The sequence below is a fragment of the Lepisosteus platostomus genome, chromosome 6, assembly GCF_059453375.1.
Source record: "Lepisosteus platostomus isolate fLepPlt1 chromosome 6, fLepPlt1.hap1, whole genome shotgun sequence".
Classification (NCBI taxonomy): domain Eukaryota; kingdom Metazoa; phylum Chordata; class Actinopteri; order Semionotiformes; family Lepisosteidae; genus Lepisosteus; species Lepisosteus platostomus.
Window position 1 is genome coordinate 60,237,750 of NC_142616.1, and position 13,497 is coordinate 60,251,246.

The following is a 13,497-nucleotide window of genomic DNA, read 5'->3' on the forward strand; positions in this document are numbered from 1 at the left end:
AACCAAAAAGGTCTAGAGTTCAGAAATCTTTTTCCATTAACACACTACCTCATGGTGCCGTACGGGAGATCTTAAATGACCTCCAAACTGATAAAAGATTAGTGGACCATAAATTGCATCAGAGTGGAGAAAATGTGCCTGATATCCCATTGGGTTCAATGTAATGTATTAAAGGTTCTTCATTCAGGCTAGAATAATTTGGTCACCAGCTTATCCACTCTCCACAAACACAGACAGTTTATCAAAGGACAATGATGCTATGTTTACTGATTTTCTGCTCATTGTCCAGGCGTATTGTATGGAATTCCAGAAATACTGGAATTTGAAGACATCCTGTTCATAACAGGATAGACGTAGTTTACACTTGCAAGCATTTCTGACCAAGTAACCACTTCCTTAAAGGGATAGCCAGAGGTGCACGTGAACAGCTGCTTAAGCCCTGATGACTGAGTCAGCGTGCCTGGCATGAAGAGCACTCTTCAATAGCTGTGTTTAATTCTGAAAAGAAACGTCATACACTCAGCCTCCGTGCTGTATGTGCTTTTCCTGGGGTGCACTTTAATAGCAAGTACATCCATCACTTCTGGCATTTAAACAAACTCCAGGAAATAAACAATATGATTTGGCTAGCTTTCAGCAGTGTAATGTTTGTTGACTTGGAACAGATAAGAAATAAGGAATTGTAACAATGGCTGAAATATATACAAAGATCTTTAATTACTCAGGAGACAAGAGAGATGAGATGCTCTTGGTCTACAGCTTCATACCAGTTTAACCCACATGTACTGGATACAAATGAATGCTTGGTGTATTCTTAGCCAACAGGAGGACATATTAATGCTCTCAGCTTAGTGGAACTGGAAAGCGGACCTTGGAAATCTGTTCCCAGTTACCAGCTGGCTTTAAAATTACAGGATATCTAGAGGTAGTTTTAGATTTTTAGAATTTGCCCCAAAACCATAGTTAAACTAAGTACAGCCAACATTTGAAGCAGGTCTGAGTACATCCATTAACCATTCAGTTGCTTTCTGTAAGGAATATGTTTAAAAGAAATAATTAAATGCACTGTTTATTTCGAAACTCGCAGTTGTGCAGTTCTATTAAAAAATATATTGTCCCTGTCTTGTACAGAAAACCAAAAATCACAAAAACACAATAGTGAAGGCATTGTGTAAAGAATTAAAATATCCAGGTTGTACTTACAGAATCCACTAAAGATTACACAAAAGACAAATCTTACTGTGAAGGTCCAAAGTACTGTTAAAAGATAGTTCACACTGCAACAGACTAATGTGATTCAGGCATATGTATAGAGATGTCAAATACATCTATGACAGCTTTATTAACTGCTATCATTAATAACAATTTCAAACAACCTCAATAATAGATAAATGATTTCACCTGGCTCTAGCTTCAATGAGAAACATAACTTTAACACATTCTGTGTTTTGTTATGATGATGAAATGATAGCCATAGCTGGACCTTGTTCGGTCGATAGTGGGGGTTTTTCCTCACCATGTGTGATCCAGGACAACTGATCAAAGCAGGCCAATTTACCAAGAATCATCTACCATCAGCCACAAGAGTCAAAATAACCAAATCAGACCAAACTGCAGTCCTCATTACTGAAAATTCCTGCCATGCTCGGAGATTAAGATGTTATGGAGCACCTGAGCTGACCTTTTTAAGAAACATAAGAAAGTCTGAAATGGGGAAATGCCATTTGGCCCATCTAACTCAGTAACAAAATCTTTCAAAAACACACTTTGTTGTGCTTTAAACTATAGGGTGAGATTAAGAGAAGTGCTCTATGTGAAACATACATTACAGGGCATCAGAAATGTTACAAACATGAGAAGGCCATTTGGTGCTCGGTAGTAGCTAATTGATTCAAATGTCTCAACAAACCGTTTCTTGAAAGAAGCTATGGAATCATCTTCAGCGATTCCTAGTTGGTTTATTCAAGACTTTGTCTACAAATGTGCCAACTGTGCCAGAGAATGAACTTGGTTGCTCTTCTTTGGGCTTCTTCTAGAGTAGGAATATCATTTCCATATTACGATGAAAAAACTGTACATAGTTTCTACATGAAGTCTTACTCATTCACTGTACATTTTAACATAACACTTTTAACTATATATTTTAGCATTCTGTTCGGCCTTTTTATTACTTTAATACCACATTGTTTAAAAAACAAAAATTATGTGTCAGCAATTTCTCATTTCTCAAATTGCTTCTTCAATCTCAGCATTTCCCTCTTTGTGATTGTAGATTGTTTTTGTATGTAAAACCCTGCACCCTTCACATTAAATGTCTTCTGGCAAATGTTTGCCCAGTACTGAATTTGATATAAATATATTTTAAATTAATGGAAGCTTCCAGTTTTTGCTAGTTCTCCTAATTTTGTATAATCTGTACACTTAACTATAACAAAACCTAGACTGCTGATGTAATGTGCCTGTGGCGGAGCCTTCCTATTAAAACAAATGTCAGTAGAACAAATCCATAAACAGTCTAGGGACTCCATCTAAAACAGTTCAACAGTTCACATCCCAAATAGTATAAGAGATATTTCAAAACTGCATCACCATCTACAACCTTCAATTTAAATATATATGCAAGGGAAGTTGTTACACAGGAATGACCACACTGGTCCACATTTTGTCCACAAGATGCCACTGGAATCCCAGAAGGCTGACAATTACTTATTTAAAGCAACAAGTCACCAGCCAAGGCTTAGAGAAAGGGATGAGACAGAGCCTTATCAGCAAAGTATAGAAGCTGAGCATTTGAATGCAAAGGAATGGCTAACTTCAATCTAAACATAATCCCTTGGCCACAGAGTGTGTGGTGGTTTTCATGTGGTCTTTTCTGACGGAAACAGTCCAGGGACACCAGTGACATTCTTTTTGGGTGGTCTCTCTTGGTGACCAGGTCATCTGTTGCCCCCGGACACCAAACTCAGCAGGGGAGGAAGGGAGCAAAAAACTGTCACAAAAACAACTAAAACTAGTGTATGTCTTCCCTGACAACGCCTATTCAAATGCCTGATTGCACAGTACACATTATGGTTATAATGTACCTCTTGTTGGAAGAGAGGATGTTGTATACAGTGGACCATTACTTTTACAAAATAAACTGAAATGGCGACAACACTCCAACACAATCTGCTAGTTATACCTTTGTCACAGACAATGTAGAACAATATAGACAAAATAGAACATTTGGAACTAGAATGCCAAAATGGAATCTAGATTGTAAGATAGAAGTACAACTATTACTGTACAAAACATTAAAATTAGCCATAACTATATCAGAATCAAGATCATTATATTACCTTAATTTGCAAGTTTATATCAGCCCACCTTCCCAAACGATCCTTTTAAGGGTAACAAGGCAGGACAAAATCTATCACTTAGCCTATTTCACTGAAAACCTATAACATATACTGTGAGTGTAGTTAAGGGATTCACATAATGAGGCATGTGGTAATGACATATTCCAGTTAGTGAAGGTTACCATGAATGGTATCGAAAGAAAATACAGGAAATGCTACATGTTCAATTGCTCAATCTCATGTTAACAACACATACTGAAAGCTGGAAGGACTTTTAGGAAATACATTCAATAATAAAACAGCATATGCCTTAAATACACACCCCTTGGTTCAACAGCTTAACATACTGGTGCAATGTACAGTATTTCATTATATGTAATTTAAATATATTACATATATGAAAGTATAAACTTTTATGAATAAACACTTCATGTTGTTGCCATTTAAAGTATCCAAGTTTACATGCTCAGAAATCAACATGGAGTTAAGGTTAGCTGGATTTCTAAAAAACAGAGAACCATGCCAAATGAACCATGAAAAAAAGATGTCAAACAGGCTGGTCTTCACACTTGTCTGATCATCAAATGAAGTCACTTCCAAACTTTTCTATCCTTGCAAAAGGCATTCCTTTCATAAGAAAAATGTATGTTTCTACAGTGAAGCATCAATATATGAGAAGGCTCTGGGCCTAGAATCACAAGTCTGGTTATCATGACTATTTTTATTTAATTATTATTTTTGCTGCTGGCTTGCTAGTATAACCGAAGAATAACAGGGAAATGTTTGAGATGTAGCTATCTCTCTCATAGTCAGTCATATATGGCTTGTGATGAGTACAGTGCTCATTGCCATATATCTAGAATGATAGATAAATGTTAGGTGTCAGATAAGTGGGCATGACAACAATGTGCCTTCCAATAAAGTCCCTTCGTTAATTGCCCTAGTAGTTTATCTAATCAAGGTGACATGCCTCATTGATGCATTAGTCTTTCTGCTTAGCATTAAAATTATAATTATTGGACTAAGGCACTTGACGTTTATTTCTTGATAGATTTCTCTCCGAATTTCTGTTTTTCATAATTTAGCACAGATGTTTGAACAAGACGTCGACTAGCCTTGACACAAAAATGTATTTGTATTTACTTCACATTTCCTGTCCTTTATACTAGTACACATTTTGTTCTAGCAGAGAAATATGATATAGGGGTAAGCCTATAAAAAAAGAGAGAAAATGATTTGGGAGAAGGTCATAAAGAGTCCTCAAATACTTCACAGAGAAGTATAGCAATAACCCTCCCCAGATCCTGCCTCCTTCCTCACCCCTTCCCTACTGTGGGGCCTGTCAGTTTGTGGTGAAGAAAAGCAGGCCTGGGACCGTATGGGCCCTCTAAGGGAGAGGTGGCAGCATAGGGATCATCACAGTACAAGTCTCAGGAGGAGGTTCAGGGTTAATTCAAGGAGAAAAATAAATGAGCATGAGGCTTTATGCAGAGGAGCTTGACAACTGAAGCAGAATTGAAGACTGGCAGGATCCTTTACGTAAACGCAGAAGACTAATAATAATAAACTAAGGTGCTGGAGAAATGGAGTGGGGCACTCAAAAGACACAGGAGACCAATATGAAACACACACTGCATGATCAGATAATAGATCTGCACAGATCTGCACGTGGCATTTAAGGGTCCCTGTTTTAAGGAGCTTGGGCTGGAGAACTGCGCTGCATGTGTGGGGAATACAAACAAGGAAGGAACACAAACTTTTTAAAGGCATTTTTCTTGTTCTCCAGTGTTTATAGACATATAAAGACTTGTTTATATTTCTCAAGGACTAATTTTATTTTACAAAACTCGTCTTATAAGGCCCTGCTCTTGTCTTATAAGGCATTTTTTTCATTTAATGGGAAAAGAATTACCTTTGGCAATAGTTTTTGAGTAACAAGCTTGTTGAAAATCTCTACCATTCTTTTTATTTCATTAATAAAGCAGTCTTGACATAACATACACGTAAAGCAAAAACAACTTTAGATTATATAGCAAATTGTGTTATTCTTTATTCCAATTTATAAGATTTTAATGATTTATCTAAAACTCTGACCATTGTTTCTTAAGAAAAGACAGTACAATTAAAGATACCCCAAACAGAGATTCCTCCTGTCAATGCTAACATAATATTGTGATGTTTTCCTGCTGCGCATGCTTAATTCCAAGCATATGTAAAGGAACATCAGTGCATATGTTAAAACTGTACAGTCATTGGGTAAAATCCCATTAAAAGTTTTGTGAACAACTTTTTGGTCACCACCTTACAAAAAAGATGCTGCTACTCTAGAATCAGTCCAGACAAGACACTTTTAACAACTCAGAAGTATCTCCTTATGTGGCGAGCTAAAAGAACTGAATTTTGTAGTCCTGAATAAAGAAAACGATGAGGCTACTTGATTCAAGCATTCAAAATGCTCAAGAGCATTGAGAAAGCCAACCCAGTAAACACATTCAGACTCAACAGTGAAACACCAACCAGGGAACAAAAGTGGATGCATAAGTGCATTCAAAACAGAGAACAGCAGGTAGAGGAATGTGGAGATCTAGAATAAAGTACCAGCTGTGTTGGTGTAGTTGAAACACTAGCTTTACCGTAGTAAGAAGCAACTGGATGAGGTCACTAGATCCCTTAGGTACATTACTAGCAACCCAACAAGCTAGAAGAATCAAATGGCCTTCTCGCATTTATAACCTTTCTTATGATCTGTAATGTATTTTTCATGCAGAGTACTTGCCTTCCTCCCACCCTAAGGTTCAAGGGGGGTGTGCCTTCAAAAGATTTTGTTACTGAGCAGGTTGCTGGCAGAGTCAATGAAATTGCTTTCAACTTTTGCCTGCTGATTTAAAAAACATCTTGCAGACACACTTCAAAAAATTATCACTGCAGCTGTGAACCCTTTAGAAATGATCAATTATGCACTCATCTGACACATGAGGAAAAGACAAAGAAACCAGGGGAAATTCCAACATTTGACATTCATTTAGCACCCTATCTACTTCTAACACGCTTTCCCCCTAATCGCAAAACAAGACTGACAAATAAACATTATTTTATTCTCTTCTTACAACTCATTTGAATCTGGGAGGGCTTATGTGACAGCTGCTAGAAAAGACCTCACACATTCATGTGAAAACTGGGAATTCAAAACTCGGGGTTGTTTTATGATCTGTCTTACTTACATCTTAACCCAAAACATGTAAACAGATGATATAAAAATATTCACGAATAACCTGCAGATCTTTATAAAGCAAAATATATTAAATATCAAAGTGCTCAAGAATGGGCCACATTATGAAGTGTTATCAAACCGTTCTTTCCCACTTCCTGTTGCAGAAAATGAATTATAATCCCCAGGAAATCCAAACTTCTAGGCCTCAGTTAAAGTCACATCTGCCGGTGTGTATTTTACATTACTTTCAGGCATGTGCAGCAAGGTATTCCTAAATTGCTTAGTGATTTGTTTAGCCAGCAGCTCTTATTATATCTTTATATGTTGTTTGTAAACAAATAAATAATTTATATATATACAAAATCTATTAAAATACACCAATGATTAAAATGTTTGAAAAGGGGCCACAGAATTTTATTAGTTAGTACTGGAATAACCTGCATTATTTCAAATAGTTTTTTAGATATTTCTGTTTGGGAACAAGTTGATCTGATGTCCAATTCTTGCCACTCCTTGTTAACTTCTTTAGTGGTAACCCCTTAGAAATAGTTCAGCCAAGCACAGATAAGTAGTCAGAATAGTACGATAAAGCACTGACAACAGCAGATAAAGAATGGTAAGTATCCTCGATGTGGGAGAACTTGACAAATTAGTATGCGTGTTTAACATTGCAAACTCTTGTACGTACTTTTTTTTATGATGGAAATGCTCCCAGCTCCTTTCCTTACAATCCTTTTCAATAGAGGCCCCAAGAGAGAGAAGTGTTGCGGTCAGAGGGAGCAATTTAATGCATCGGCCCACTTCATTCGAGTGCTGTGAGTACAACTCCCAGAAGTAGCATTTTAAAGATGTCGACAAAACACCAGCTTTCTGGGATGTCACTGAGGTGGAGAGGTTTGTGAGTGGGGGAGGGCCAGAGGGCGACAAAGCTGTCGCTTTGGATGCAAAATATAAAACATAACTTTGCATAGCCCCCCCACCCCCCGGAACTCCAATTAGAACCAACAGGTGGTCCTTTGTATAAGCATAAGGACATTTATAAGCAGCCTGTGCTGATGATCTTTTACTCCACAAGACTCATCGTCATGATAGAGCTGCTTGCCAGAAAATTCGTTTAGAATCCTTACCTTTTTATATTCACGTTTCACATTTTGCGTTTAAATGTTATCCATTTGAGTTAATTCTACCAACAGCTTGTGAATGTGACAAATAAACAATCATCTTCTAGGCAAGAACCTTGAGCAAGGTTTAATTTGACCAACAGACCATCAAGTTACACACAAAAGGTGTATATCTGCAAATTCCTGTTATTTCATTGCTTGTTCTGGATGATTTGTTTCTTCTTGGATTGTTAAATGCCAAGATCACTACTGTGCTAAACAAATCATTCTATATTAACCGTGCATTTACCACTGAGGTGTCTTTACACCTGCTTTTTTTAATAAAAGGAAGCAGACAAGGTTGTAAAGTGTCACATTTTTAGGATGCAAACACAGAAGTCCTCAGAGACAGATTTAATTTTTCTTTTTCTTTTTTACTTTTCCTAAGTTTGCATCCTAAGTTTTGAAAACAAGCTAAGTGTAGGAATTCTAAATAAAAAAATAGCAAGAGATTATATATATATACAGTATATGAAAAGGCTATTCTTCCTGGTCATCGTTTTAAAATTGTCCTATATATATATGATGGAAAGTGTTATACATATAGAATGTATTCTGAATTCTAACTGACCTTATGTTTGCAGAATAAGCAAAGTACTAAGCTGAAACAATAATGCCTAAAATGAATTCTCCGATCTGGAAGAGAGAAGAGGAAGGAGAGAAGTACAGTATATGATATGTGTACTGGAAAAAAGGTCTTCATGTTCTCCAGAAGATTTTTTATTTTTATTTTGAGCAATGCTAACTTGCTTTTTCTCTATCATGTAATCATGTCTATCAACCTATGGAAATGTTCTCCAAAGCTATTTTTTCCCTAGAATTGTTAGTAAGCATGAGAAAATGCACAGACAGCAACACAGTATGTGGACCAATTTAAAGTAAATGAAATAACAGGAAAAGGAAAACAATATGCAGTTCTAAGTTCAATACTAACTTACTACTAAATGTGTGGTGTAGTGCAAATTCCCATTTCCTCACTTGGTGAGACATGTCGGACAGTCCATTCATGAACTGGTTACAAATCAAATAAAATGAAAATGAAAGGATATGTTTTTGGGTTTGTATACTACATTAATTGAAACTGATTATACAATGTCTTCTTAATTACTTTACAGGAACATTGCATTGCATTGACTTTAATCTTTTGACATTATCATCAATCTTTTAAATAGCAATTTTTGGATATATTTTTATTTTCCTAAACATGAGCCTCTGGTGAAATGTACATTGTTTCTTGAATATGATTTACTTTTTATTCAAAATAAGAAAATGACACCAGGCTGTGGCCAATGTGAAATCATGGATATTTCAACATACTTTTTTCCTCTACTTCAGTATTCTAAGTTCAAAGAACTTTCCATTTGTGAAGTTACAGTAATGTTTTTGCAATAGTTTACATTCTTCTCAATACACATGCCACTGAGGAAAACAGCTAAAATTTCCAGTCTAAAAGTCCAATTCCAAACTTGCAAGAACTGGAATAGAATCTTTGAAGGAAAAAAATGTCAGATGGTCATGCTTCTAGACAATTCACACTTCAGAAACTCCTGGCAACAAACCGTGTCGACAACTACAGCAAGCTCTCTACTGCCAATGCTGTTTGACAGCTTTGTTAAATGGGCCCTAAACATTGTTACACAAGTGTAAGAACACATGCTAAGAATTCAAGCTGTCTGAACCTCCCAGATGGTTAGTGCATCAACTCCAATAAACCAGAAAATAGCTGAAAGAAAGCAAAAACTTGACCTCAAAGATCTTTTTTTTTGCTTTCTCTTTCAACCTATTGCTTGAAACCCGCTTACCTGCTTGCATTTTATAGCGTGTCTGTCCGTCTGGCTTGGAAAAAAAACTAGACAAATATATTCACTCTCAGACACCTACAGTACATCACATCTTCCCCTGGCTAGGGAGGGGTCGTCATGGAAACCGAGTTAAGGCAGGAGCATGAAGGTTGTCTTCATTAGCAACAGGTCTCGTTTTAAGCAAAAACGTATATCGAAAAAGTGCTTTCTTTTAAGCGTGAAATGAGATTTCCTTGATATGCGGATCTTGGTGCTAAACCGTTATATAAGCGTAAAAAATACATTAGCTTTGGTTTTTATGATGTTTAACAAATAAAGCACTATTAGATTAGCTGGATTTCCGTATTGAGTTAAAGTTGTTTTTGATAAGCCTACCAACTGAACTGAGTATATCACTAGCAAATATTTGTCATGGAAAACTGAAAAGAAATAATCTATCAAAAAAAGAAAAACAAGTGCTTTAACGCCTAAGGGAGTCGCTCTCTGGCGGGTCCTACTGTATCTTGCCTAGTGCGCTTTTCAAATCCACTTCAGTATTAGGGCTGCCACGATCTTGTCATCGCTCTCATCTAAAACGGACAGTAGCAGAGCTATTTAGCCCCAATCGTAACATAACCCGTAGAGATCGGGAGGATTACAGGTGCGGTTTCATCTTTCTTTCCAAAAAATGGACAATTACAAAATTCCTAAAGTTTGTCGGTATTTTCGCAAGCGGGTACATAAAATTGGCAATAATTCATTTTTTCTCCTCGTCATTCCCCAAATTGATTATTTAAAATCATAATGGCGCAGATTTGATCATAACCGTGAAGTTTTGTCTCAAGATAAACTGTAGGGAAAAGCCATCTATTTCACATACCCACATAAAGATGGATTATACTATGCAGAACATCTCAGCATTTGACCTAACACTAACGCTATCTACATTTAAATCTTCAGTGATGCTATCTTAAGTAACATGCTGCCCAAGTATACTCATCATGTTGTTTCATCGTGTACATGTGTTTAAAGCGAAGAAAGTTTGTGCTGTTTTTGACTAAGCATATTACCTTAAATACAGTTTCTATTGCATTTTTATTGAAAATTAACTAGTTACTGGCTGAATATTATACATTCATGTATTTTTTTATTTTAATAAAAAAGATATATTCTTAGATGTACAACTACAGTATTTGTATACAGCCAACGTTCATCACAGAAAAAAAACATCAAATTAACCAATTACTACTAGTATCCTCCCATTTGACGTACTTTCACTTTGTAAATACATTGTGCAATTCATTCAAAAGTCTTTATGTCATTAGAAGTGTTTAGAGACGACAAAGTCTATCGTTAAACAAGCATGGGAATGTTTCCTTTGTGCATCTAAACATTTCTCCTATGAAACTGCAAAAAAGTATCGGGGAAAATGCTTATAGCTGAAACACGAGTGCAACGTATACACTGGGTTATGAACTTTATGTATTTCGATAAATCGAATACGATTCTACCATTCTTAGTCAATAATTCCCAAGTGAGTTAAGGTACTATTTATAGCTCAAAAACACATTCAATGTTATTCTGTATAGGGCTAACCAAGCAACACGAAGGTAGTAGCCTACAGGACACATTACATTAAAGGTGTTACTTTGTCAATTAAGTTATTCACCTACTGAATTGTTGAGTCCTGCAATTTAAAAAAAACTTTAAATTATGAGACAAAGGTATCAAGGATCTATATCTGTACAGAAACTTTGCCAGATTTGACCAATCTTTATAATTTCCTCTCTGTTCTGATATTCAAATTATACATGAAAAACGAAAGGCTTAATTCGCATTTTTATAAACAGTAATAAACTATGTCAAAAAACAAAATAAACTTACCCAACTTTTTGTTTATAGGAACCGGTCAAATGCACCTTTTTATTCAAGTCCTATTTCCATACAGAACCCTTTCTGAAATGACATTACCCGTACACAGCTCACCCAGCAGCGCTGTGACGTTTTCCTTAATTGTTTCTAGGCTCATCCCCTTCCATAGTACTATAAACAAAACCTACACGTGTCAAGAAAACCACTCCTTGTATATGCCTTACAAACCTATTAACAAGTGTATAAGATCTTGTAGTATAAGTTATACGTAATAAGTTATACGTGTGCAATATCCGCACTACGCATTTCTTCCATATTACGCGTCATTTCGCACAGGTGTCTAAATCCAGTAGCACACACGGGTCACAGTTATATATTCAAGCCTTCTCTATGCTTTAAAACTTGACAAATGTTCTCATTATTCCATGTATTTTTCATAGAAAATGTGTTGTGAGTTTCGGATATGGTAAAAAAACGGTTGTTTTTGATAATTTCGAAGATTGCTTGTTTTCATTAACAAGGCAGGTTTCCCAAAGTTCAAATAAAACATTAACGGAGGAAAACTGCAGTGTACCACATTTTAGTGAAAAGGAAACGATGCTTTAAAAAATCCCTCACTACAGTTTATTTTTCCGAAGATCTTTTAGCGTCTCTGATGAGGTCCGCCTGTTAATGGATGCGGACAGAAACAATAGCATAGCGCCCTCTAGTGGGGGTTGTGTCGGCTTATTCTGTTACTTGCCGTCTGTTTCTCGAATAGTCTCAACTTGATTCCATACATTCAAATATTTGATTAGAAGAAACAGTGAATTTTATTTCAAGGACATCAAAGGGTACAATTATCAGAAAACAAGTAGCTATGAATATGTATATTTTTAATGTGTACCCATAAAAAAATCTTATCCCATACCACCAAAGGATTTTTTAATTCAGTGAATTATCATTCACTGAATAGTTTGCTCTAATTGTTTAACACTGTCAAATCAGTGACTAACAATACCCATCAGATAAAAAATGCTCTACATTTTATAATTATTTCTATACTTACCAATTAAAAACAAGGGACTCTTTTAAATCATGATAGGTCTCAAAAACAAATACTTTAGAATTTTCTGAACCTTTATGTACATAACTTCCACACTGCATATCAGGAGACACACAATGACAGTAGCCATCAAGACAGAAGCACAATATGTACTGTAAATACAATTTGTTTTATTACAAAAACTTAAGAAAGTTAGACAAACATTTCATTCCAGGGCACATGGAAACAAGCTGACAATCTTACAATGTTCTTAAACATTCATACAGTGCCTTGCGAAAGTATTCGGCCCCCTTGAACTTTTCAACCTTTTGCCACATTTCAGGCTTCAAACATAAAGATATACATTTTTTATTTTATGTGAAGAATCACCAACAAGTGGGACACAATTGTGAAGTGGAACGAAATCTATTGGATTTTTGAAACTTTTTTAACTAATAAAAAAATGAAAAGTGGGGCGTGCAAAATTATTCGGCCCCTTTACTTTCAGTGCAGCAAACTCACTCCAGAAGTTCAGCGAGGATCTCTGAATGATCCAATGTTGTCCTAAATGACTGATGGTGATAAATAGAATCCACCTGTGTGTAATCAAGTCTCTGTATAAATGCACCTGCTCTGTGATAGTCTCAAGGTTCTGTTGAAAGCGCAGAGAGCATCATGAAGACCAAGGAACACACCAGGCAGGTCCGTAATACTGTTGTGGAGAAGTTTAAAGCCGGATTTGGATACAAAAAGATTTCCCAAGCTTCAAACATCCCAAGGAGCACTGTGCAAGCGATCATCTTGAAATGGAAGGAGTATCAGACCACTGCAAATCTACCAAGACCTGGCCGTCCCTCTAAACTTTCAGCTCAGACAAGGAGAAGACTGATCAGAGATGCAGCCAAGAGGCCCATGATCACTCTGGATGAACTGCAGAGAACTACAGCTGAGGTGGGAGAGTCTGTCCATAGGACAACAATCAGTCTTACACTGCACAAATCTGGCCTTTATGGAAGAGTGGCAAGAAGAAAGCCATTTCTCAAAGATATCCATAAAAAGTCTCGTCTAAAGTTTGCCACAAGCCACCTGGGAGACACCCCAAACATGTGGA

At 36.4% G+C, this 13,497-nt stretch overlaps 1 protein-coding gene across 1 annotated transcript in view; it reads right to left on the reverse strand.

Moving 5' to 3' along the window:
• The window catches only part of LOC148662025 (semaphorin-3D), a 71,703-nt gene extending 60,101 nt beyond the window's left edge, over nt 1-11,602 (reverse strand). The window contains exon 1 of the mRNA XM_088636683.1: nt 11,375-11,602. The gene's annotated coding sequence lies outside the window, so the exon portion shown is untranslated. The remainder of the gene's footprint in view (nt 1-11,374) is intronic.
• Nucleotides 11,603-13,497: the final 1,895 nt, after the last annotated feature.